Here is a 24,067-nt window from a genome sequence, read left to right as displayed (position 1 = left end):
ATCCACAAAGGCCTCAGTTTGGCATCAACCTTAGGATGGGGCCTCTTCATCCTTCACTCAGGAGCGTACTAAGTCTGCTTTTCAGAAAAATGTGCCTCTGTCTTGGCCCGAGGATGGCAATAAACAGGAAATACCCATTCTAAGCTCTCTGCATTTCAAGGTGATACTCTTTTACAGACACTGACCACTTTACATTGGATTTTTGAAGATTTTTTCCAGGATATACCTCCTCATTCCTTACTCCATTTGTAGCTCAAAGCCTGCTTTGAGGTATATGCTTGCATTTTTTCTACAGCATCAAGTCAAGTATTTATGTCTGTGTGTGTGTTAAGTGCCATCAAGTCGCTTCCGACTCATGGCGAACCTATGAATGAAAGTCATCCAAAATGTCCTATCTTTGACAGCCCTGCTCAGATCTTGCAAATTGAAGGCTGTGGCTTCCTTTATTGAGTCAATCCATCTCTTGTTGGATCTTCCTCTTTTCCTGCTGCCCTCAACTTTTCCTAGCATGACTGTCTTTTCCAGTGACTCTTGCCGTCTCATGACGTGACCAAAAAACGACAGCCTCAGTTTAGTCATTTTAGCTTCCAGGGTCAGTTCAGGCTTGATTTGATCTATAACCCACTGATTTGTTTTTTGGGCTAAAGAGTTAAAATCATAGAATAATAGAGTTGGAAGGGACCACCATCCAGTCCAATCCCCTGCTCAATGCAGGAAAATTCACAACTACCTCCACATCCTACACCCCCAGTGACCCATACTCTGTGCCTAGAAGATGGCCAAGATGTCCTCCAATAATGATTGCTCCATTAGTGATATGCCTAATTCTAAACATGGCTCATCTTTTGATACTTAAATCCAGAGAGTGGCACCCTGGACCGAAAAGACAGATATTCCTACAAATCTGAGAAAAGTCTAGGGTTGCTAAGTCTGGGTTGGTAAACTCCTGAAGATTTGGAAGTGGAGTCTGGCATGGATGAGTTGTTGAGAGGAGGGAGTTCAGCAGGGATTTGATATCATAGAGTCCATTCTCCTTGGAGACCAAGCCTTATGAGGAAAGGCTGAGGGACTTGGGTATGTTTAGTCTGGAAAAGAGGAGGTTGAGGGGGAACATGATTGCTCTCTAAGTATTTGAAAGGCTATCACTTAAAGGAAGGCAGGGAACTGTTCCTGTTTGCAGCAGAGGATAGGACTTGCACTAATGGGTATAAATTACAGGTAGAAAGGTACTGGCTGGATATTAGGGGGGAATTAAAGTAAGAGTAGTTCAGCAGTGGAACCAGCTGCCTAGGGAAGTGGTGAACTCCCCTTCACGGAGAGTCTTCAAGCAGCAGCTGGACAAACACTTGTTAGGGATGCTTAGGCTGATCCTGCATTGAGCAGGGGGTTGGACTAGGCCTGTATGGCCCTTTCCAATTCTATGATTCTAAGAATAATGTGGGCAGGGGGATACAGAGGAAAGCTGGGTGTTCCCCACAAGTCCTTGCATGTTTCGCACAGCATAACTAGCTCCGGCCCAGCTGCTGCCACAATGCAACTGGCCCCTGTCTGGCCTAGTAACTGGAACCTCACAGAGGCTGTCAAGGTGAGGGAAGGAGGGAAAGCTGAAGACACAGAACTCAGATAAAGGTAGGTTGGCTGGTGTGTGGGAAATTTCAAATTTCAAATACCTTTATTGGCATAGTACAATCTACAGTATATAAAAGGAGGTGGGTGGGAAAGTGAGAAGGAAGCAGGAAAATGGGCGATGCTTCAGGGATTTTCAGGGAAGGGAAAGAGAAAGTGGTGGAGAAGAAAATGAGATGCCCCCTGTAAGTTCTTGGATGACCTCACTTGTAATAGGGTTGCCAGGTCCCTCTTCGCCACCAGCAGGAGGTTTTGGGGCAGAGCCTGAAGAGGGCAAGGTCTGTGGAGGGAAGGGACTTCAATGCCATAGAGTCCAATTGCCAAATCAGCCATTTTCTTCAGGGGAACTGATCTCTATTGGCTGGAGATCAGTTGTAATAGCAGATCTCCAGCTAATACCTGGTGGTTGGGGAGAAAAACGGCACCTCTGTACTCGTACCAAAAGGTTTAGAAAAACAGTACAGGAAACTGTATATACACAAAGTGCAAATATTTATAAGCTACTGAGGTGAAACATAGACCATATACGTGACATATATACAACACAATTATATACAATATGTACAGTTCTCTACAAAAAATGTAGAGAAATTTCCAAAGGTCTCAACTGAGTACCACAAATATATAGAAGAAGTTCCAAAGGTCTCAACTGAGTACCAAATGAATGCTAATATTGTAAGCCTTGTGTAAAGTTCATATAGAGCCACAATCATCGATGGATACGGCCGTTTCAGATCCACAGCAGTGGAAATCTTTCTTCAGTCCTTAATACAAATGTGCTGTTACATATTCATCATTCCTTCCCACACAGGGTAAGTATGAGCAATCAGACGTCAGTAAAGTACATCACTTGTAACTTGTAATAACTATTGGTAGGGTGTCAGAAAGTGAGACAAGTTGGACAGACACATCATGGATCAAATAAAGGCTCAAAAGGGGGGGAACCCTGAAAGGTGATTTTTTTTTTCAAGCAAGGAATGGCAGTCTCTAGAAAAAATAACATTGTGACTCCTACAGCTCCTTACAAGTTCTTCTCAAGCCTTAATAGAAGAAAGTTACAGCGATCTAGAAGTGTTGCAGAATTATTACAATACTAGAAGTATTATTAATTATTGCAATAGTAGAGTATTGCAGAACACAAATTATCATGTAAATTATTCTTCAAATCCCTAATAAAGAAAGTATATCACAAATGCTGATACTTTGTGGTATTTTTATTGCACCACATGAAATTGCTCTAATTCAGAAGGACTAAAAATTAAAAGGTAGTAATATTAAAATATTCATGTGTTAAAATTAATTCTGAGTTCAGTGGAAAGGCAATAGGAGCAGGAAATAATTTACATGAAACTATAGAAGATCTCTGAATACCAGGGTGAGTGGTAGTGAAAAATAAGCTAAGGCTATAAGCTAATCATGCTAGGAAAAGTTGCAGGCAGCAGGAAAAGAGGAAGACCCAACAAGAGATGGATTGACTCTATAAAGCAGTGGTTCCCAACCTTTTTTTGACCAGGGACCACTAGGACTTTTTTGTTCGGTACAGGGACCCCAAGGTTCAAAATTAAAATTCTGAGAATTTGAAAATAAACTTTAATCATAACTGTTAGTTAAACATTAAACTTAGAATAATATTTGAATATATATTTTTATAATAGAGAACTTTTAATTGAAAATATTAATTTATTATGGGTTTATAACTTTGTTTCGTGGACCTTAATTTAGTTCTCGCGGACCCCTGGGAGTCCACGGACCCCTGGTTGGGAACCAGTGCTATAAAGGAAGCCATGGGCTATGGCCCTCAATTTGCAAGATCTGAGCAAGGCTGTTAAGGATAGGACACTTTGGAGGACATTGATTCATAGGGTTGCCATGAGTCGGAAATGACTTGATGGCACTTAACACACACACACACAAGCTAACACCCCCATCTGCGATGTATATTAAGGCACCTGACTATTATACCTAAAATAATGCCGCATAAATGAAGTATACACAATCATTTATTGGTGTTTTCTTTTTAAACTCTTTGGCCATTTTTATACTCAAAATAAGAGCTAAATGGGAAGTCAGGAGGAACACAGCCCATGTGACCTCTCAAAATCAGGGTAGTAAAGATGTCGGGTACAAGTGAACATGAGTGGTCAGCAGTCCCACTCACTTTATTTTTTCAATATGCAGCCACTGGGATTTTTGTGTGTCTACATGCTCTGTGCTGCATACCTTCTCTCTCCCCGTAGCAGTTTCATAAGCACTATGGTTATTTTTTCCATCTCAAATGATATTTTCAACATTGGCGGCAGGAGTTGGCGTCGCCCAGACGCTGGCATGTTTGCCCCTACGCCGGCATAGGTGCCACCTTATTCCGTGATAAGGTGGCACCTACGCCAGCAAGGTTCACACCAGCTCCTAAGGAGCTTCGCCCCCGCTCTTCAGGAATGGGCTCACAGAATGGGAAATGATACTAAAAAGTACACACAACCTTAACGCTAGTGTGCAAACTTGGCACACACCCCATGCTGGGTTTGTTGAAGAGATTTTAATTGGAATGTAGGTTCCCAGAGATAGAAAGTTTGTAGTTCCAAAAGCATGAAAATACTTTATAATCAATATCATGTGTAAATAATCCTTCCTCCAAGGAGGGTAGGATGATACACAGAGGCCATGAAGAAGAACTGTTGATGACAAACAGACCCATTTTTGGAGGTACTCTAACTGTTTTGGCATCACATTGCGAGATATGTATCCAGCACTCTTGGGAAATGAGGGTCATCAGGTAATCATACAGGCCAGATACTCAGGTTTATTACTCTGCCCTCACCTGTCCCCAGAAGAATCTTCAGTGACCAAACCCCACCCAGTTGGGCACACCATGGTGATAGCCTTCACACCCGAAGGTATCCCTGAAGGGATCCTTCCCTCTGAGCCATAGAGCCAGTGGGCCAGCCGCCCAGGAATCCTTAGGCAGAGCTGGCTCTCGATAGCTTTCAACAAGCTGAGGGGGAAGGAGGCACCCGTGGACAATGTCAGCTGGCAGTTTCAGGTGTCAGAAGTCCAGCAAGGACTGAAGGCATCAAGCTGGCTGGCTACAGAGGTGAGAGTGGGGTGCACACGTACCCAAAGATGCAGGGGTATGGTGGCTGAGGGGAAGGAACTTGCCCTCTGGATGGTGCCAGTTAACTGTGCATCAAGTGCCAGGTAGCAAAGATTTTACTGTTCATAGTAAATAATCCTATTGTAGATGGCAAAAGGAGGGGAATGCAAAAAACACAAAATCACAAATCACACAAGGTTGGAAGAGACCACAAGGACCATCCAGTCCAACCCCCTGCCATGTAGGATCCCACAATCAAAGCACTCCCAACAGATGGCCATCCAGCCTCTGCTTAAAGACCTCCAAAGACGGGGATTCCACCCCCCCCCGAGGCAGCGCATTCCACCATGGAACCGCCCTCACCGTCAGAAAGTTCTTCCTAATGTTTAGGTGGAATTGTTTTTCTCTTAGTTTAAATCCATTACTCCGTGTCCTAGTCTCTGAAGCAACAGAGAACAAGCTAGTTTCCTCATTAACATGGCATCCCTTCAAATATTTAAACATGGCTATCAAACATGTCACCCCTTAACCTTCTCTTCCCCAGACTAAACAAACCCAGCTCCTTAAGTCTCTCCTCATAGGTCATAGATTCCAGACCTTTGACCATTCTGGTCGCTCTCCTCTGGACACGCTCCAACTTGGCAACATCCTTCTTAAATTGTGGAGCCCAAAACTGGACACAGTATTCCAAGTGAGGTCTGACCAATGCAGAATACAGTGGTGGTATTACTTCCCTTGATCTAGATACGGTCAGGTCTATTTTGATGCGTTACACTGGTAAGCAGGCAAATCAAACTTAGTTCCTACAAAAATCAGCAATGGAGAATCTTGTGAGCATCCCTGTCTTTCTTTTTTCATCCACACATCTTAATCTTAATTCACATCAGCTCAGCTCAGACATTGCACAAAGCTGTGGTTTCACTAAACTATAGTTAGTGTGATTGGCTGAATGCAGGTCATTCCACAAGCACATCCAGACAGGGGCCTGGATCCACCCATGTGCAAGCAGAAACATAAATGGATTCAATGTGGTTCTACTCGTACAAGATATTGTGCAACACCTAGCACTTTCTTCTTATATATTATAGTGCCCAGAAATGGGCTGCACGATACCGTGAGCAAGCGAAACCTCAAGTTGGGGATATAATCAGTTTGACTTAGCACGAACAGCTATCACCATCTTTTTTTCTTGAATTTCCACTTGCAAGACTTTTAGTTAGGGTTGCCAGGCAGTGGCAACTGGTGGGAGGGTTGTGTGTGAGGTGGGAGGAAAAAAAACAGAAAAATAAGGCCTCATCTACTTATATCAATTTCTTACATTGAGTTCCTAGCAATTCCTAGAGCTCCCTGGAAGTGACAAAGGGTAGCTCTAGGAGTTGCCAGAAACTGGAAGTTCTACCATAGAGTTTCCACTATAAGTGGTGTGTGCAGTTGAACCTGGGGGTGGGGTATTCTTTATCAGGGGCTTGACAGCCCTATTTCTAGGGCAAGAGAAAATCTTGCACTGGATCCAGCTCAGGATCTGAAAGTTTATTAATCGCAGCCTTAGCTATGGTTTTGCAAGATGTCTGAATGCTAACATTCTGTCTTAATACTAATTTCATTCTAGCTTTTCTTTGGTAACACTGTCCCAGGTTATAGAGAGAAGGGAAAAAAACCAGCTTTTATTCAAGTGAACCAGGATATGAATAATTGTCTTTGAGCTGAATATTGCCTTCACTAATTAACCATAGCTAAAACAAACCATGATTTTGCATTACATCTAAACTAAGCCATTAACTCTCTCCTTCCCACTTAATTTTTTTTAATTTCTGTTTTCATTTTGAACTGCTGTAATAGAAAAGTAATACTAACCATTTCTGAAAACCTGGAAAACCATGGCGCTATACCTGATGCTGTTTTCTGGATAATTCCAGCCATTTGTTTGTTCTGTATTTTCAATACGAATTTGCATCACATAACACAAGGGCATGTTTATGAGAAGTCAGGTGAAAACAATAAAGTTATGTTTGGTGGGAATAAAATCACAATTTTTAAAGAGCACTCAGTCTCTTAGCTTATTACTTGGGTCCCAGATAAAATTAATGAGCAGCAGCTAAAAGCAAACATCTTTTACGCGGTCTGGTATAAATTTCAATATCTCCATTTCAGTGTTTCATTGTTCTGCTCAAATGGATGGCACTATTAAAAGTAACATACTAACAAGGTTGGGAAATGCAAACACAAGATTTCCTTTTATTAATTTCTATAAAGTAATTGATGCAAAAGTAATTTTACACACAATGGATAATAGATTGATATATCTATATACTAAAAATGAACTCCCAGTTTTTGCGTGGTGGCAGTTCAGGGCACTTACCATAAGCACAGATATTTGCTTGATGAATTCAGAGAAAACAGAGACCCTGTAGATCTGCAAGATAAAGGGCTGCTGTTAAAACTGGTACGAGATCTTTTTTTATTTAAAAAAAGAACTAAAATAGTATGCTGCTGGATTCTGCTAATTAACATATATTAATATAATAATTGTGTGCTGTTAAGTCGCAGCTGACTCATGGTGACCTCAGAACCATGGAGTTTTCAAGGCAAGAGATGAGCAGAGGTGGTTTTCCATTGCCTTCCTCTGCATAGCAACCCTGCTTAGCTTCCAAGCTCTGATGACATTGGACTAGTCTGGGCATGTATTATGTTTATTCCAATTATAAAATAACTTTAAATACTTCCATAATCTTTATTAAATAATATTTAGTTTTAATCATAAGCTCACTGCATTATCCTGCTTTGCTTAATAGGCTATCAGAGATGGATCATGGCAGCCAAAAGAAAATTGGCAATTTAACAAGATCCTCATATGTACCCTAACTGTTTGGTAAGACCAGAATCTTAAATAAAGGTGGAAGTATCAAAAGCCAATGATCCGTAGGTATTTGTGTTGTCACTGTAACAGAAATGGTACAAGCATTTTGAAACAGGCAGCTCATTCCTGAGCCTTGCAGCAGCCGGGGACGGCATGGCCAAGGCACCGTCGCAGCACCTCCAAAGAGGTTTCCCTAAAGGCTTACAAACCCCTTCAAAAAAAACCCAAAAATTCAAAAAATGGGGGGGGGAGCCCCATTGAAAACAGTGATGCTGCACCAGGAAAAACCTGGTGCAGCAACACTGTTGCTGGAGGGGGCGTTCCCAGGCTGGAGTGGCTTTTGGAAGCTGACAGCCATCAGCTCTGCCCCTGGGAACCCCCACCCCCACGCCGGCGCCACATCTCTCTTCCGGGATTTAGGTCCCAGAGACTGAAGCATCTGAGGAGCAGTGTGTAGCTCTGTGTGGCACCCAGGTGCCGACGGAACTGCCCCCACTGCCAGTGTAGGTGCCTCTTATTCCATGATAAGAGTTCACTTACGCAGGTGGCAGGGTCCCACCGCCTCCAGAGCACTTTCAGCCCCCACCTCAGGAATGCACTGAATAGGTCTGTTCTATCAGTGATGTCACAGATAGGGCTGTCAAAAAAAAAATTCGGTACAGTTCGGATTCGGCCGAATTTGGCCCTTGTGGGTTCGGTACGTGCCAAAGTCCGAACTCCCCCACTTCGGATCCGTTCAATTCGGCAGGAATTCAAAGTTCGGAAAAAAATTCGGCCGAATAAAGCCATTAAAAACACAACCGCGCCTTTCCGTGGCTCGGGGGGGGCATTTTTGGGCTTAGAGGTCCCAAACTTTCAGCAGAGCTTCAAAGGACGTATATTGAAAGACTCCCCAAGTTTTGTAAAGATTGGGTCAGGGGGGGCTGAGATATGGGCCCTGAAAGGGGTCCCCCCCACCCTTAATGTGTATCTCTCAGCAGAGCTTGCCGCCCACGCACAAAGCTCCCACAAAGCTCCCGGCCCGACAAACAGCTGATGAGAGCAAGGGCGGGGCAGGTGCTAAGAACTTTGCAAAGCAACACAACTGAAAAGCAACACCTTTGCAAACATGCAAAGGGCGGGGCAGGTGTGAAGAATTTTGCAAAACAATACAACTGCAAAGCAACACAAGCACGCAATGCAACACCTTTGCAACAGTGCAAAGCAACACCTGACACCTGGGAGTTTGCATACCATGGAAAGGGACAGAGGCAGCTAGCTATGCATAATGAGCAGGAGGGGGTGGAATTTCTCCTTTTGCATTGGACTTGGGACCAGGCAGATGCATTCTTTAAGTCACCATTTGAAAACCAGTTTTGAGCAAGCATCAAAATAACCTAACTGATCTTATGAATGAGGAAAAACCTGAAGAATAAAAATGAAGCCCCCCCTCAAACCAGGGAGAGAGAGACTGGAGGGGGAACACACACCCCAGGCAGAACCGGCAAAAGCCCCCTTTGGCTTCCCCCCCCCACCCACAGAAACTGCTCCCTCCCCACACACACACACAGACTCTGCTTTCCCCCCCACACACACACAGAAAAGAAAATATATAGATTAAAGCCCCCAAAGGGGTCTTACTGTGGCTGTCTTCTGTTCCAGCAGGAGGGGCTGGGAGGCTGGGTAATCCAATATGATTCCATTTGTATCCAATATAAGATCCATATGTATGCATCTCTCGAGGGTGATCCATTCATCCCAATAGGGAAAAGGGGAAAGCCCATATCTCGGGGGGCCCTGACCCAATGTTTACAAAACTTGGGTGGTCTCTTAAAAAGCCTTGACTGAAGCTCCCCTGAAAGTCTGGGGTCGGCACACCCAAAAATGCGCCCCCTGCAGCCACGGAAAGAGAAAAGGGGGGAGCCGATATTTCAGCCCCCACTGAACCCATCTTTACAAAACTTGGGTGGTCTCTTAAGAGGGATTCTCTGAAGCTATGATAAAAGTTTGGGGGCTGCACCCCCAAAAAAGCGCCCCCTGCAGCCACGAAAATGGAAAAGGGGGGAGAGGAAAAAGGGGTGGAGCCCATATCTCGGGGGGGCCTGACCCAATGTTTACAAAACTTGGGGGGTATCTTAAGAAGCCTTGTCTGATGCTCCGCTGAAAGTTTGGGGTCGGCACACCCAAAAATGCGCCCTCTGCAGCCATTGAAAGAAAAAGGGGGGGAGCCCATATCTCGGGACCCCCTGACCCAATGTTTACAAAACTTGGGTGGTCTCTTAAGAAAACCTGTCTGAATATCCCCTGAAAGTTTGGGGTCTGTACCCCAAAAAATGCGCCCCCTGCAGCCACGGAAAGGAGCGAATGTGCACAAGCACCCCCTCACACACACATGAGGATTTCCCTCTCTCTCTCTCTCTTTCCCCGGCCAGCCGCACATCAGCTGATTCCTCCAGTACGCAATCCTGACTGATTGGCCAGAAGAAGACCCAGCTTGGCCACCGATTGGCCGGGGGAGGAGAATGCTGCTTACTGAAGGTTATGCTGCTTACTGACGGCCCCGAATTGGCCGAATTTATTCGTGAACTCCCAAACTCGCTGAATTCGGCCCCCCCGGTTGCCCGCCAGTTTTGAGTTCGGTTCCTCCCGAACTAAAAACCGCCGAATCAAAGGAAATTCGGCTGATTTTCAGTTCGGGCCGAACCGAATTGACAGCCCTAGTCACAGACATTATCCAGTACATTCCTATTATATTCATATGCAGCTGATGTAAGAGTGAGGGAAATGGGAACTAGATTTCCCTGTGGCAGAATACTGCACTTTGAGTGCTGGAATAATACAGTTTCCTCGCACCTGAAGACCTATCAGTTCCCAATTAAGATGATGTAATACGGTTGTGTTTTGGTTAAAAATGTTAGTTCCTGTTAGTTCCCACTGAACTGGGATTATAATACTTATAAGATGTGTGTTTGGGGAGCTAAATATACCTTAAATGTTTTAAAACAGTTTATGCTTTTTTTATGGATGGAAGAGAGTTTTAAGAAATGGAAAAGCTAAAGGAAAAGCCAAAAGGTGTGTTAAAAGTTTAATGTAAAATTCCCTTTTGTAGTTAGAATTGAAACAGGATAGTATAAATTTTTAGAGTCCGAGCAGACAAATTGCTCCTTCTGATTTCTGTCTTCTCTCCCTTTCACTCATCTGTTCCGACTATTTCAAGTCTTAATTCATGCATGGCCCCTTGGGGCATCAATGCTGTTGTCCTGCCCCCTTCCACAATGCAAATAAGACACAGTTGTTTGCCCAGCCTATGGGGAAAGACTAGGGTTGCCAACCTCCAGGTACTAGCTGGAGATCTCTTGCTATTACAACTGATCTTCAGCCGATAGAGATCAGTTCACCTGGAGAAAATGGCTGCTTTGGCAATTGGACTCTATGGCATTGAAGTCCCTCCCCTCCCCAAACCCCACCCTCCTCAGGCTCCATCCCAAAAACCTCCTGCCGGTGGTGAAGAGGGACATGGCAACCCTATGAGGTCTCTTCTTCACAATCCCTGAGTAGTCCTCAGGCTCTGCCCCAAAAACCTCCCACTGGTGGCAAAAAGGGACCTGGCAACCCTAGGAAAGGCATGGGAGAAACATAAAGGGGGCTTTCTGTTTTTCCCACGCAGGCATTTGTTGTGTGCTGCTGATGATGAGCGGAGAGCACTTCAGAGCAGGTTTGTCACTTTTATAGCATTTTTTAGAAAAAGACACAAACAGAGAGACAAAATTTTGGTATGTGTGTGGCGGGGGGGGGATTTGGATCAACAGCAATTAGGGTTCCCAGCCCTGATCTGGCAAATGCCAAGGGATTTTATGGGTAGTATCTGGGGAAAGTGACGTTTCAGGAAGCTATGACATCATTTTTGCATAATGCTCTAGGTATTTCCCCTCGGATAGAAACCTATTCCTCAAATTATCAAAGATGGGAGATTGAGGGCAGGGGAAGGGAACTGCCTGTTGGCAGCAGGCCAATAGCAAGACTAACAGCAATCAGTGGAAAGAGCTGAGTGGCGGCAGCAGCTTGTGGAGAGGCAGCAAAGAGTAGTCACTTTATTTCCCCTACCCCTTGTATCTTAGTTGTTCAATTGACTAATTTTCTTACTGCATAGTAGTTGGGTTGTTTGGAGGGAGCTGTGACTGCCCAAAGGAGGGGGGAAGGAATTTGTGTTTTGTTTTCTGGGTTTTTGTTTCCTGGGTACAAGAGTCCTTTCTTCCTTGAAGAAGAGATCATTTCCCCTTCAGATATTACTATTGCTCCATATGTATCCCTTTTCCCATCTTATCCATAAAAGTGGGGTTATTAGGGTTGCCAGCCCCCGCCCCTGCAGCCACCAGTAGGGGATAGTGTGGTAAGGTTGCCAGATCCAGGTTGGGATACTTCTGGAGATTTGGGGATGGAGCCTGAGGAGGACAGGGACCTCAGTGGGGCGCAATGCCATAGATTCCACCCTCCTAACCATTAATTTTCTCCAGGGGAACTGATCTCTGTAGTCTGGAGATGAGCTGTAATTCCGGTGGATCGCCAGGTCCCACCTGGAAACCGGCATCCCTAGGGATTATCAAGGACATTGGTCCAATTTGCATTGAGGTAAGGCCCTGTAAAAAGGTAGCCGTTTCCCTTCCCGCTACTTGAGCAAGCTAGTTTCTTGCTGCTTGTACCAGGATGTAGGCAAGTATAGTCATACCTACATGGAGGCTTGTAAGGTGTGATGTGCTTGAAAAATGATATTGTTGTAGACAGTTTAACCATCTCCCCAACCATTCGATCTAGTAAATGAAAGTGATGCTATCTCAATGTATTTAATTTTTGCAGGGGCGTTGACATATAGAATACACAGCACAGATGGCAGGATCTCAGACTTAACTCTACAGAGCAAGAAGATCAACTGCTTGCAGTTCTTACTAGTGGTATTTGCATTACTCTTTGCAGATATTTTGTGAGCTGCTTGCAGAGTTCTTTCTAGCTCCATTTGCATTACCTGTTGCAGCGCTCTTGTTAACTGGAATTGTCTTTGGATTGCCTTTTCCATTGGCTGAGCTGATGTTAGCTGTTTGCAGTTCTTACTAGTTGTGTTTGCCTTGCCTTTTGCAGAGATCTTATTGGCTGGATTGAACAGAGGTTTGCAGGTAGAGTTGCCAACCTCCAGGTACTAGCTGGAGATCTCCTGCTATTACAACTGATCTCCAGCCGACAGAGATCAGTTCACCTGGAGAAAATGGCTGCTTTGGCAATTGGACTCTATGGCATTGAAGTCCCTCCCCTTCCCAAACCCCACCCTCCTCAGACTCCATCCCAAAAACCTCCCGCCGGTAGCGAAGAGGGACCTGGAAACTCTATTTGTAGGAGTCATTTGCATATTTTGGACTGTTGCTGCTAAGTGTTAGCCATCCAACAAGTCTTGTTCAGAGACAAATGGAGAGATGTTGGATGGGGGGGGGTGTTGTATGTATGTCAGGCCAATGTGCATAGCCATTGCAGTGAGCTTCAGGGACCGACGATCTGCAGTGAGAAGTAAATTTTCCCCCACCCCTCTCACCCATAGTTTCATTTCTTTCTCACTTTCTCCCTCACCCTTCTTTCATAAAATCTCTTTCTTTCTTCCTTCCCTCCACCCTTTTCTCTCTCTCTTTCTTAACAGAACTGGTAAAATGGTGTTCATAAATAAGAAGAGGTGGCATCCATTCCCTTTGCTTGTGTCTGTTTGAGCATATTGTTTCAGTATTAAGGTGGAAAGCACCCTGCACTTTCTTATATATTTTACAACACGTTAAAGTAACCTGTAATCTCTGAATAACAGCATAGGATGGCAGAGTACAGAATGAGAAAAGGAAGCGATCGTTTGAATCTAAATACAGCATCCTTACCTTTAGCACATACAAAATATTCTGTCAAAGTTGATAATCATATTGAATGTATAACTTAGCTTTCAAAATTGCATTCAGTTTTAAATCCTGCAGTACACATCAGGAAAATAAGGCCAACATTTGCTGAAGAAGTAGTATGTCTGACGTTATAAAATGCTTGATGTTTCAAAATAAAAGATCTAATTAAACAATAAAGAATAATAAATAAAATGTAGCTATTAGAAACATCTTCTAGCAAGCGATAACTGAAACTAAAATGGAATCATTTAAAGGAAATTGCATTAGTGATTTCATTGTGATGGTGATTTTTAAGAATAATTTTGAACTAGTGTTTGTACAGTTTGATTTTTTTAGTCTGTACATTTTTTCATGGATACTTTGGAAGCCACTGCCCTTTTAAATAAGTAACTTCTATTATTTCATTCTCACTTCAGACAACATGGTGACCTCATATATTAGGAGCTCAGATTGGGGTCTTCAAAGTTTGAGGTATTTGGGTTTGGGGTCTTTAAAGCCAAAAAATTTAAGTTGATATGAATGGAAGAAATTTAAGCAAGTCCTTGAAATCAAAAGTTTTTAACTGTGGCTGAATTATGCTCATTGGTTACTGTGCACACAATGAACATGTAAAACTATCTCCTATGTAAGCATGCAGAGTGTACAAGGCTTACATGGAATTAGACTGGAAGTAAGGAACTATGAGATGGATGCTATCACTTGGCTAAGTGAAGCCTTCCTCCAGCAGAATAGGCTCTTCTTCCCATGAAAGGCTCCTTGCACTGGAGGAAGACACTATACATTACTGAACAGAGTGACAGGATACAGTGCTATGGAAACAATGAAGACGTGGCATCTTTATAGCAAAGTGCAGAAAGGATTAACTACCTTGAAAATTATGGGTTGCAGTTCTAACCTCTACAGGTCTTTATTTTACTTTTATGCTTCCTATCCTCCCTCGTCTTCTCCTCCCTTACTTTCCTCCTCCCTTGGTCAAAGGCTGAGGTCATAGACCTAATAATAAATTATTTATTTATTTTACTTTTGTTTTGAGTAACTTTACCTGCTGAGTTTTTGCATTCAGGCAGATACAGAACAATGGGAGCCGACACCAGTATCTACAGCAGCCGAGTACACATAACACAGTCCATATCTTTTTTTTGCAGGGATGCAGAAGTGTCAGGCCTCCTCTGGCTGTGCATCCATGATATTCTAGGGGAGGTCACTCTGGCTCTGAGCTCCAGGCTCTCAAATTGTATACAGCTTTGTCTGCTCCTTGGGAAGTATTTTCTAGTTCTTGTGGGAGCCACAAGGTCTTAACCGTCTGGGATGATGACATCTCTCAAGTGTCCCACTCCCATGAAGGCACTGTAGCCCATGGTTTCAGGTCTGAGGTATGCCCCTTCAGCCTATTAACTGATGCCTCAGGTTGCTTACCTAAGCAATATCCATACAAATTATAAGAACATAAGAAAAACCCTGTTGGATCAGACCAGTGGTTCATCTAGTCCAGCATCCTGTCTCACACAGTGGCCAACCAGTTCTTCTGGAGGGCCAACAACAGGGCACAGAGACCAAGGCCTTCCCCTGATGTTTCCTCCTGACTTGTATGTAATGGCCTAAGTTTGCAAGATAAAATAATCAAAAGCCTTTTGTACCTCACTTACAAATGCAATTCCAGACAGAGCAATTATCTGCCAGGAAAGGGCCATTTGCCCATCTTCTGGGTACCATCAAGTTATTAAACTAAACATTAACACCTGCCCCAGGTGGTCATCTCAAAAATATTCAGGTACCCCTTCCCACATAGGTCAGCCCAGTTATCCATTCACAGCCTGAATCCTGACTCATGCACCAATAGGGTCTCATCCAGGCATCTTCCACTATTACAACATTGGATCCCTGGATCCTCACATCGTCAGGAAAGGCAGAGCATGACTTATTCTCTCCCGCTTTGTTTCCCTTCCTGATTATAACCTGCTTTGTCATTTTGCCCTGGACACCCTTTCTTAGCTTTTGCTTACCCAGTTCAGGATTGGTCTGCCCGCCAGCCAAGCAGACTGTGCCCATAGGCACCTGGTCAGAGGATCCTTCCCTTCTTTCAGAAGCTCCATCTAATTTTCCCCACATAACCTTTTGGTCCCATTTTGGGCAACCTGTTGCCTCCTTTCTCTGAGCTGGATGGTCTGGCCAAGCAAGGTGGGATGAACACATTTTATAAGTAGCATTAATCGGGGGGGGGGGGAATCTAAAAATGAATACACAGTAGGATTGATTGAATTTGCATGTTTTATTGATCTCACTCGTTCCCTTGATTTTCCCTCCGACCTCTTAGTTTCTAATCTGTATCTTGTTAGGGTAATAAAATTACTTGCCGGTTGAGTGCTTGTCTCTCTTCCCACATCTTTGAGCTTTCTTTTTCTTTGCTGTACAGGATAACACCTATTAGACTATGCCTCCATTCAGAGTATCCTTATTGAAGGGTCCTGTATTTCTGAGTATATATGTGGTTGTATTTTTGTAAAACATCCCACCTTGAAAACCTACCATCTTAGATACTTTTTGGAAGCAACAGCATATTTGCCTGACAAGCCCCAAGGGACGCTGTCATTTCTTGGCTTGAACCATCCCCAGTTCGCTAATTGGAAGCATTTAGAAGATAGATTTAGACAGACAGGGGGATTTATGTAATCAGTGTTCTGGGCTACATGTACGTATACAAGAACCCCTACAAGGAGCAATATGTGTATTGAAGAGTATGAAAAGCAGAGTCCCAATGCCACAGAGAAAACATATGCACAAAAGGCTCCCTCTAGATATTTAGCTATGGACAAATATCTAGGGGTGAATCCAACACTGAAGCAAACACTTTGAACAACAAGGCAGGGCTACTGGCACTGTGCATTTGGCACTCCATTATTTGTATCCAAGTACAAAATATAATGCTAGAAACAACCTTCAGTGTTATCTATTGATATGCAATAGCAAAATCTCATGTATTTTTTAAAATTAAATTAATAACACTACTCTTTATTTGCATTTGCCACAGGGCATAGCAATTTCCACCATACGTCAATGTACAAAACACACTGTATAAACAACCCAGTGGGGTTCATAATACACAGCATGTGTAAAACACAGCATGTGAAAAAGAACAAACATCAAAGAGCACAAAATAATAATTTAAACTAACCTATATAATAAGAATCTTGTGTTTCAACCATAATGATTATTTCTTCCTCTAAGCCTGTGGCCACTTCATCCTAATTCCAGTAATAACCAAAAACAAAAAGCTAAGTCTAGAATCGGTCTTCTACAAACAGTCTAATCTTAACATCCAAGAATAACTTTTACCTGTCCAACTAATAAAATGCTAGGATACATGCAGTTCTGATACAATCTGTGCACCTGGTCAACTACCTTTTCATTATGAGCAGCACCATTTTCTCCCAAGAGAAATCTTCTGTCATTGCCTAGATCTAAACCGAAAGGAACAAACTCCATTCCTCTGTTCCAGTTAGCAGCAAGACATGTCAATTTTCTTTCACCTTGCATGAATGCTTCCACATGTGTACAACGTTACGCAAGCCAGGAAGAATGACTGTGCAATGGGATTAGAGGGGTATAACTATGTTTACGATTGCACTGGACATTCCCTCCCATTACAACTTTTTTTTATCATGTCACCACACCCTACCTTGTCCTGTTGTAGTGGTAGGGGCAGCAGTTATTGCAGATGCTGCACCTTGCCACTAAAATCCATCCCTTCTTAGACATTGCTGTAGCAACATACTATTGTCACCACGTCACCCTTCCTTACTGACCAACCTCTGTGATGGTGGCTCTGCTGTGCTGCCACCAGAGCTATGTCTTCTGCCACTACTAGATCAGACAGGATGGAAGGGATAATGGTGATGAGGCACTGCTTCAGCCCTGCAGCCATCAATGCTAGGGCTAGACAGGAGGAGAGGGCATGGTCCATCTTCCAGCATCGCAGCAACCACCACCAGAACCAGACATATAAGGGGTGAGGGTGAAAAGCTCTCAAAGCCACAGCAGCCTCTCCTACTGCAAGTTCCAATAGCTGGAATAAGAGATCGGTGTATGAGCTGCAATGCATGGGGAGAAACCATGACAGGGGATCTACAAGATTAGGTGGTGTTCGAGGGTCCATAAAATGTAGATCTGGCCCTGATGCCTTGGCTTTACCTGTATTTCCCCATATCACTGAAAACCTCCTTTATATTAGAACAGACTCAAGTAATTTGAAATTTTTTGAAAGGAGAACCCATGAGTTGCATCTACAAGAAGAGGTCATGGAAGGTGCTGAGGGAGAGGATCTTTCCCTTCCCTCTTCTTCCCTAAACAACCTGCAACCTTTTGCCTCTGTTCCACTGATACAAAAAAGCAAATGGCAGAAGGAAAAATAGATTTTACTTGATTTCCCCATTGTCGAGGAAGAGGGAAAGGAGGAAATGTTCTGCTCCTTCCATGAACTCTTCCACTGGATCCAACCCTTCATATCCCTTTTGTATTCCAAAAGTCATGATCAGGAAAGACATCAGCTTTCTCCTTACTACTTATTAAGGTTAATCATTTAATGCTAACTCTTAACTTTTCCAGTAAAGTTTTTTTTAAAAAAAAACACTCCTCCATTAAGGAAAAAAACGGTTAAATAATCTACTCTAAGGGTAGCATCTAGGTTGAGGGAAACTGTCAACAATTAAACCATTTAAATATGATTTGCAGTGAATTACAGTCATGCCTGTCTACTCAGGAACACTCCAAACCAACTGATTGTTCATTCCTTCGATCACTATCAAATTAGGGTGGCAGAGGTGAAACTGCCACAAGTAGCAGAGCAATATGCTTCAGCATCAGAAATAAAAGTACAAGGATGTACATTCTGATGCAGAATGTAAAGTATAATAGCTTTGAACACCCTGAAGACACACAATTACTAAAATAATAGTTCTGTAGGAGTTTCGATTCCTGAGTAGCCCAGTAATGGACTTGCCTGCAGAAAAAGCTTACCACTTAATTATACCAGATAAACAAACTGCACACAGTCTGTTTTCCCAGACAATCTTACATAGAATGGTAGGTTGTGTCATCATTGGGCATTTAAAAAAAAAAGATTGAGTTGTTATATGCATTGTTTGAAGGGCAGGTTTCACATTGCCAGAGGCACCTAATGATTGTACCAGTCCCCAGAAAATGAGTGTCTGGGTTGGAAAAGTGTAGGCTGATTTGATGCATGTTTACTGGGAACTAAGTCCAGCTATGTCCAATGAGACTTGCCAACAGGAGAGCCAGCATGGTGTAGTGGTTAAGAATGGTGGTTTGGAGCGGTGGAGTCTGATCTGGAGAACCGGGTTTGATTCCCCACTCCTACACATGAGCAGTGGAGGCTAATCTGGTGAACTGGATTTGTTTCCCCACTCCTACACACGAAGCCAGCTGGGTGACCTTGGGCAAGTCATTCTCTCTCAGCCTCATCTACCTCACAGGGTGTCTGTTGTGGGGAGTTTTAATGGAAAGCATAATTCTACCTAGATATACAAACATAACTCTCCTGCTACTGTAGACCAAAATGTCACCAGAAATGCTAATGCTAAGGAGAGCCAGAGTGGTGTAGTGGTTAAGAGCAGTGGTTTGGAGTGGTGGGCTCTGATCTGGAGAACCAGGGTTGATTCCCCACTCCTGAACATGAGCAGTGGACTCTAATCTGGTGAATTGGGTTGGTTTCCCCATTCCTCCACATGAAGCCAGCTGGGTGACTTGAGCTAGTCACAGCCTACCTCACAGGGTGTCTGTTGTGGGGAGGGGAAGGGAAGGTGATTGTAAGCCGGTTTGATTCTCCCTTAAGTGGCAGAGAAAGTCGGCATATAAAAACCAACCCAAAAAAAACCCCAACTCTTCTTCTTCTGCCTCAGAATAGCAGGTAAAAGGTTCCTGATTATAGTAGTCCTGGTGCATACTTGATTGTACAGAAAGTTAGATAAAGTATAACAATGGGGGTTTTTTTGTGACTGTATTCACTGATACTGAGTACTGTTTTCGGAGCTCTCCCAAGTCCTGAGGGGTAAAATTGGTGGAAATCAATGCAACCTTATAGGATTACTGACACCCTTGTGTTTACAAAGGGGGGGGGAAGCACTAAATGTAAGCCATGCACAGCCTATCCAGTACTTTTGGCACATTCTGTAATTTGCCTCTGCTGTTTAATAAAACTTGTTTTAATTTTGATGTATGAGAGATATATTAGAAGCGTTACATTATTTTCACTGAAGCTATCCAAGAGACTGCAAAGTCGTAATTCAAGAGAAAAGTAATGTCTTCAGTGGTATGCATTCCAGAAGAGCAAGCAATCTGGGTTTTTTTAAACCCTCAAACCCTTGCAGTTCTCAGAAACAGTGACTCATACATTTAATCAAATACATTAAAAGGTCACCTCTAGTAAGTTCAATAAAGAGCTACTTGGCATTTTTCCACATGGTGACTCTGATTCCATTCATAGAGTGACTGGCAACTATTTTAAGGACTCATATATATACAAGAAATAATTTTAATAGCCAACCAGACTTACACTGGGAGATGATAAGTTGAAACTTTCAGGAACTGGAATAACCCTAGAACTTGGAGATATGAAGGACTGTTTGGAAGACTGCAAAGGTTTAATTACAGAAACAGTCTATTTAAAGACAAGACAGTTTTAATGGAAAGCATAATTCTACCTAGATATACAAACATAACTCTCCTCCTACTGTAGACCAAAATGTCACCAGAAATGCTAATGCTAAGGAGAGCCAGAGTGGTGTAGTGGTTAAGAGCAGTGGTTTGGAGTGGTGGGCTCTGATCTGGAGAACCAGGTTTGATTCCCCACTCCTGAACATGAGCAGTGGACTCTAATCTGGTGAATTGGGTTGGTTTCCCCATTCCTCCACATGAAGCCAGCTGGGTGACCTTGAGCTAGTCACAGCCTCTCAGTCCCACCTACCTCACAGGGTGTCTGTTGTGGGGAGGGGAAGGGAAGGTGATTGTAAGCTGGTTTGAGTCTTCCTTAAGTGGTGGAGAAAGTCGGCATATAAAAACCAACACTACTACTTCTTCTAATCCCAAGGAAAAGCTTTCCAGGGGCATTAGGGGCTGCAGTGGGATGAAGGAAACAAGAAAGCCATGCTTCATGGGTAAATCCTTCCATCCACGGAAATGTTCCAGCAGATCCAAGCCATTGTCCACTGAGGGCTATAGCTATATAATGCTTTCCAGTGCTGGTGCTGGCTGCTTCCTTCATACAGCCAGTGGTGACCCTTATTTGATGCCCAATCCATGTGCTATTCATATATGGTGGGAAACTGTTCTTTAATTTTGGACTTAGTGTGTGGATTGTTTAATTCCCCCACCCCTGCATACCACCTTAAGGCTTATCTGCCTAATGTAGCTAATAAACATATCTGCCTAAAGGATGAATACTTCATACATCTGATGAAGTATACACTGACACATGAATGCGTACACTGGTACACATTTTGTTTGTCTTTAAGGCGCTACTGGACTCCTGCTTTGCAATGATGCTTATTTCTAACATATTCTCATAATTTTAAAATGCTTTCTTTTGTTTATGTGACACAAGCAACATGTTGCTATACTTCATCCCACCCCAACCTATTTAATGCTATCCAGTATTCAAACATTTCCACTATACCTGTTCAGTACAGTTGAACATAAAACATTGGAGGACAGTTGGGTGCATATCTGGGTTGCCTTGCATTTTCTAACCGAAAATTTCAGTGCAGTTAACAGTTTTCACTTCTCTTTGTCCATTCTAATCTTATTTATTGTGCTTCTGACACCTTCCGTTATCCTTCCCTTGACTTGTATTTTAGTTGAAATGGTTCTATTCGGTGTTGGGGGTGGTTTTTTTGTTGTTACACTGAAAACGATCATGTTCCTGTGTCACCAAGTAGAAACTTCATGTGCTTTTATATGCACGCATTAAAGAGAAGATTATCATTAATTATGCACTACAAATTTTCATGGCAACTGCCTGAAAGTGACAAAACATTTGCTTTTGTCAGAGTTCTGTTAAGTGAGCCCAAGTTGAGCTGCTGAGATGTATGACAGTTCACTGCATTTTAATTCCTAACAGAAGGTCAAGAACATGACAGTGATTTTATTATATTTCACATATTATTTTCCATTATCAGGGTAAGCTTTACATGAAATTGTTTGAACTAAACTGTTTCTATCATCCCAACAGCCTATATTTATTGCATACCAACGAGAAAGTCCATGATAATGTGACTTAATTGACTAATGTTTCATTTTAGCCCTCCCTTCCTTAACTGTGCTAGAAAATGTTGTCATAGTTTGAGGCAGCACTGCGATTTTGGGGTGGGTTTGATGTCTGGCTGCATGTTTGAAGGGAGTTCAAACAAAGATAATAAATCAGCCACTGCCACTTTTCTTTGTAGAACTGCTCTACCATTAGCAGCTGCACATTAGGAAGAAACACAATAGATGAGGCAGCATGTGTAGTGGTTGGACTAGGATATGGGAGAACCACAGTCAGATCCTTACTTGTCTGGGTGACCTTGGGCAAGGCTTTCTCAGCCTAACCTACCTCAAAGTGTGGTAGGGGTTGTGAGGATAAAATTGAAGAGGGGGGAATAATGTACACTTCCCTGAGCTCCTTGGGGGAAGGATAGGATTTTTAAAAGTGACTGTATCAGCATCTTTATGCAATAATGCAGATTGGTACCAGCTCATATTACACTAGTTCTTACAGAATGTCTCTGGATAATGATAGTTTGAAATGATCTGGGCATTAGCTATCTTCTTTATGTCAATCCACATCTCACCCCATGCTTCCAAAGGTCCTGTTTCAAATCTTTCTACCATCTCAAATAATTTGGATGAGTATTGCTGGAGGTTAAGGGTAGATGACAGGGGAAGGCAATGGCAAATCACCCATAAAACAAAGTCTGCCTAGTAAATGCCGTGATGACATAGGTCAGTAATGACCAGTACTTGCACAGGGGACTACCTTTACCTATGAAAGCCAAGGGCTATTTTATAACTGAACCTTTTCTGTGGAACTCCCTTCTGAGGGAGTTTGTGTGGCCTGCTCACCATCTTTTACTTACCTAGACTGGCACTACTAAACATCATTTTCTGAACCTTTCTGTATAATTTTCTATTTGTTTTGAATAGTATATTCTGTTTATTGGATTTCAATTGTTGGCCGCTTTAGCAGCCAATTTTATACTTCTGTGGTAAAATAAGAAATAAACTGCCCAGGATGGTGGGGCATTTGTACTGCATGTGGTGATGATTATCCCAAAATAGAATGGTAATCATTTTAAAAATATTTATTATTGAAAGGTTTGTAATATGGCCTGGAAACATTGCCCACCAGAGTGGCTGGGTGAGTGGTTGCCTGGCAACAGGGCAGGAGAAGCAGGGATGGAGACTCCAGGAGAGAGAAAGGAAAGAAGCAGAGATGCTTTCGACTGGAGGGAATAGAGGATCTCTGAAGAAGAAGTTCCAGAGGAGAAAAGGCTGTAGAGCAGTGATGGCGAACCTTTTAGAGACCGAGTGCCCAAACTGCAACCCAAAACCCACTTATTTATCGCAAAGTGCCAACACAGCAATTTAACCTGAATACTGAGGTTTCCTCCCAGCTGGGCGGTGGGGAGTCCAGGGAAGAGGGGGAGGGCGGCGGGTTACTCCCAGCTGGGCGGAGTCCTGTGGGGTTCCACATACATTCTCACATGCCTTTGGGAAAATGTCTAGAGAAAACAGCAGCATAGTTGATATTTAATGATGTGATTGCATTTCCCTGGACTGCTTTAAGAGAAAGAACTACCTGTTACGCAAAAGGATACACACATCTATGTGAGGGTGATCTTTCTTGGTATTCTCAGTGCAAATACTTTAAATGACTGTAAGATTCACTAAAATTACCCACTGTGGAGGCTGGATGGAGGAATAACCAGATCAGTAACTCATTCAGAGATACATTGAAGAGCTTCTACTGTGGGTAAATAAGCAGAACTGTGAGTAGACAGAAGTGAGTTCTATCATGGCATGGAGATAAGGAATTGCTACTCTACCTTCTCTAGATTTGCTTCTCAATTGGGGATGTGTGGTTTAAATCAATTAAAGTGTTAACACAAGAAAAGCTGAGCTTCAGGGGAAGTTCACTGAGAATGGGTAAAGGGCCAGGATCTGTGGAGCTGTGCCAAAACAAGAAAAAAGATGTTAGTGTTAATGTCTTCTAGCTGTTCCTACCCTCAGTACTTCACTTGAGCCATACTACTACCTCTGCAAAGAAGAATGAAAGCTATTCACAAAACTTTTTAAAAAATATACATGCATAAGAAGTATCTCTTGAGTGTAGGATGTACTCAGAGGTAAGCAGGTAATATTCTGTAATAATGACTATGTGTGTTATTGATAAGTATGCACATTAGTAATGGACAAAAAGAATGAAGTATACTTAATGCTTAGGAATTAGATGGCTGAAAATGGAGTAATTATGCTGCTGAGTACCACACATGGCTTATACATTTAGCAAAGGAACGGAAAGTAAGGAAGGAGAGGCAA

The sequence above is a fragment of the Euleptes europaea genome, chromosome 10, assembly GCF_029931775.1.
Source record: "Euleptes europaea isolate rEulEur1 chromosome 10, rEulEur1.hap1, whole genome shotgun sequence".
Lineage (NCBI taxonomy): Eukaryota > Metazoa > Chordata > Lepidosauria > Squamata > Sphaerodactylidae > Euleptes > Euleptes europaea.
This window is presented reverse-complemented; position numbering follows the sequence as displayed.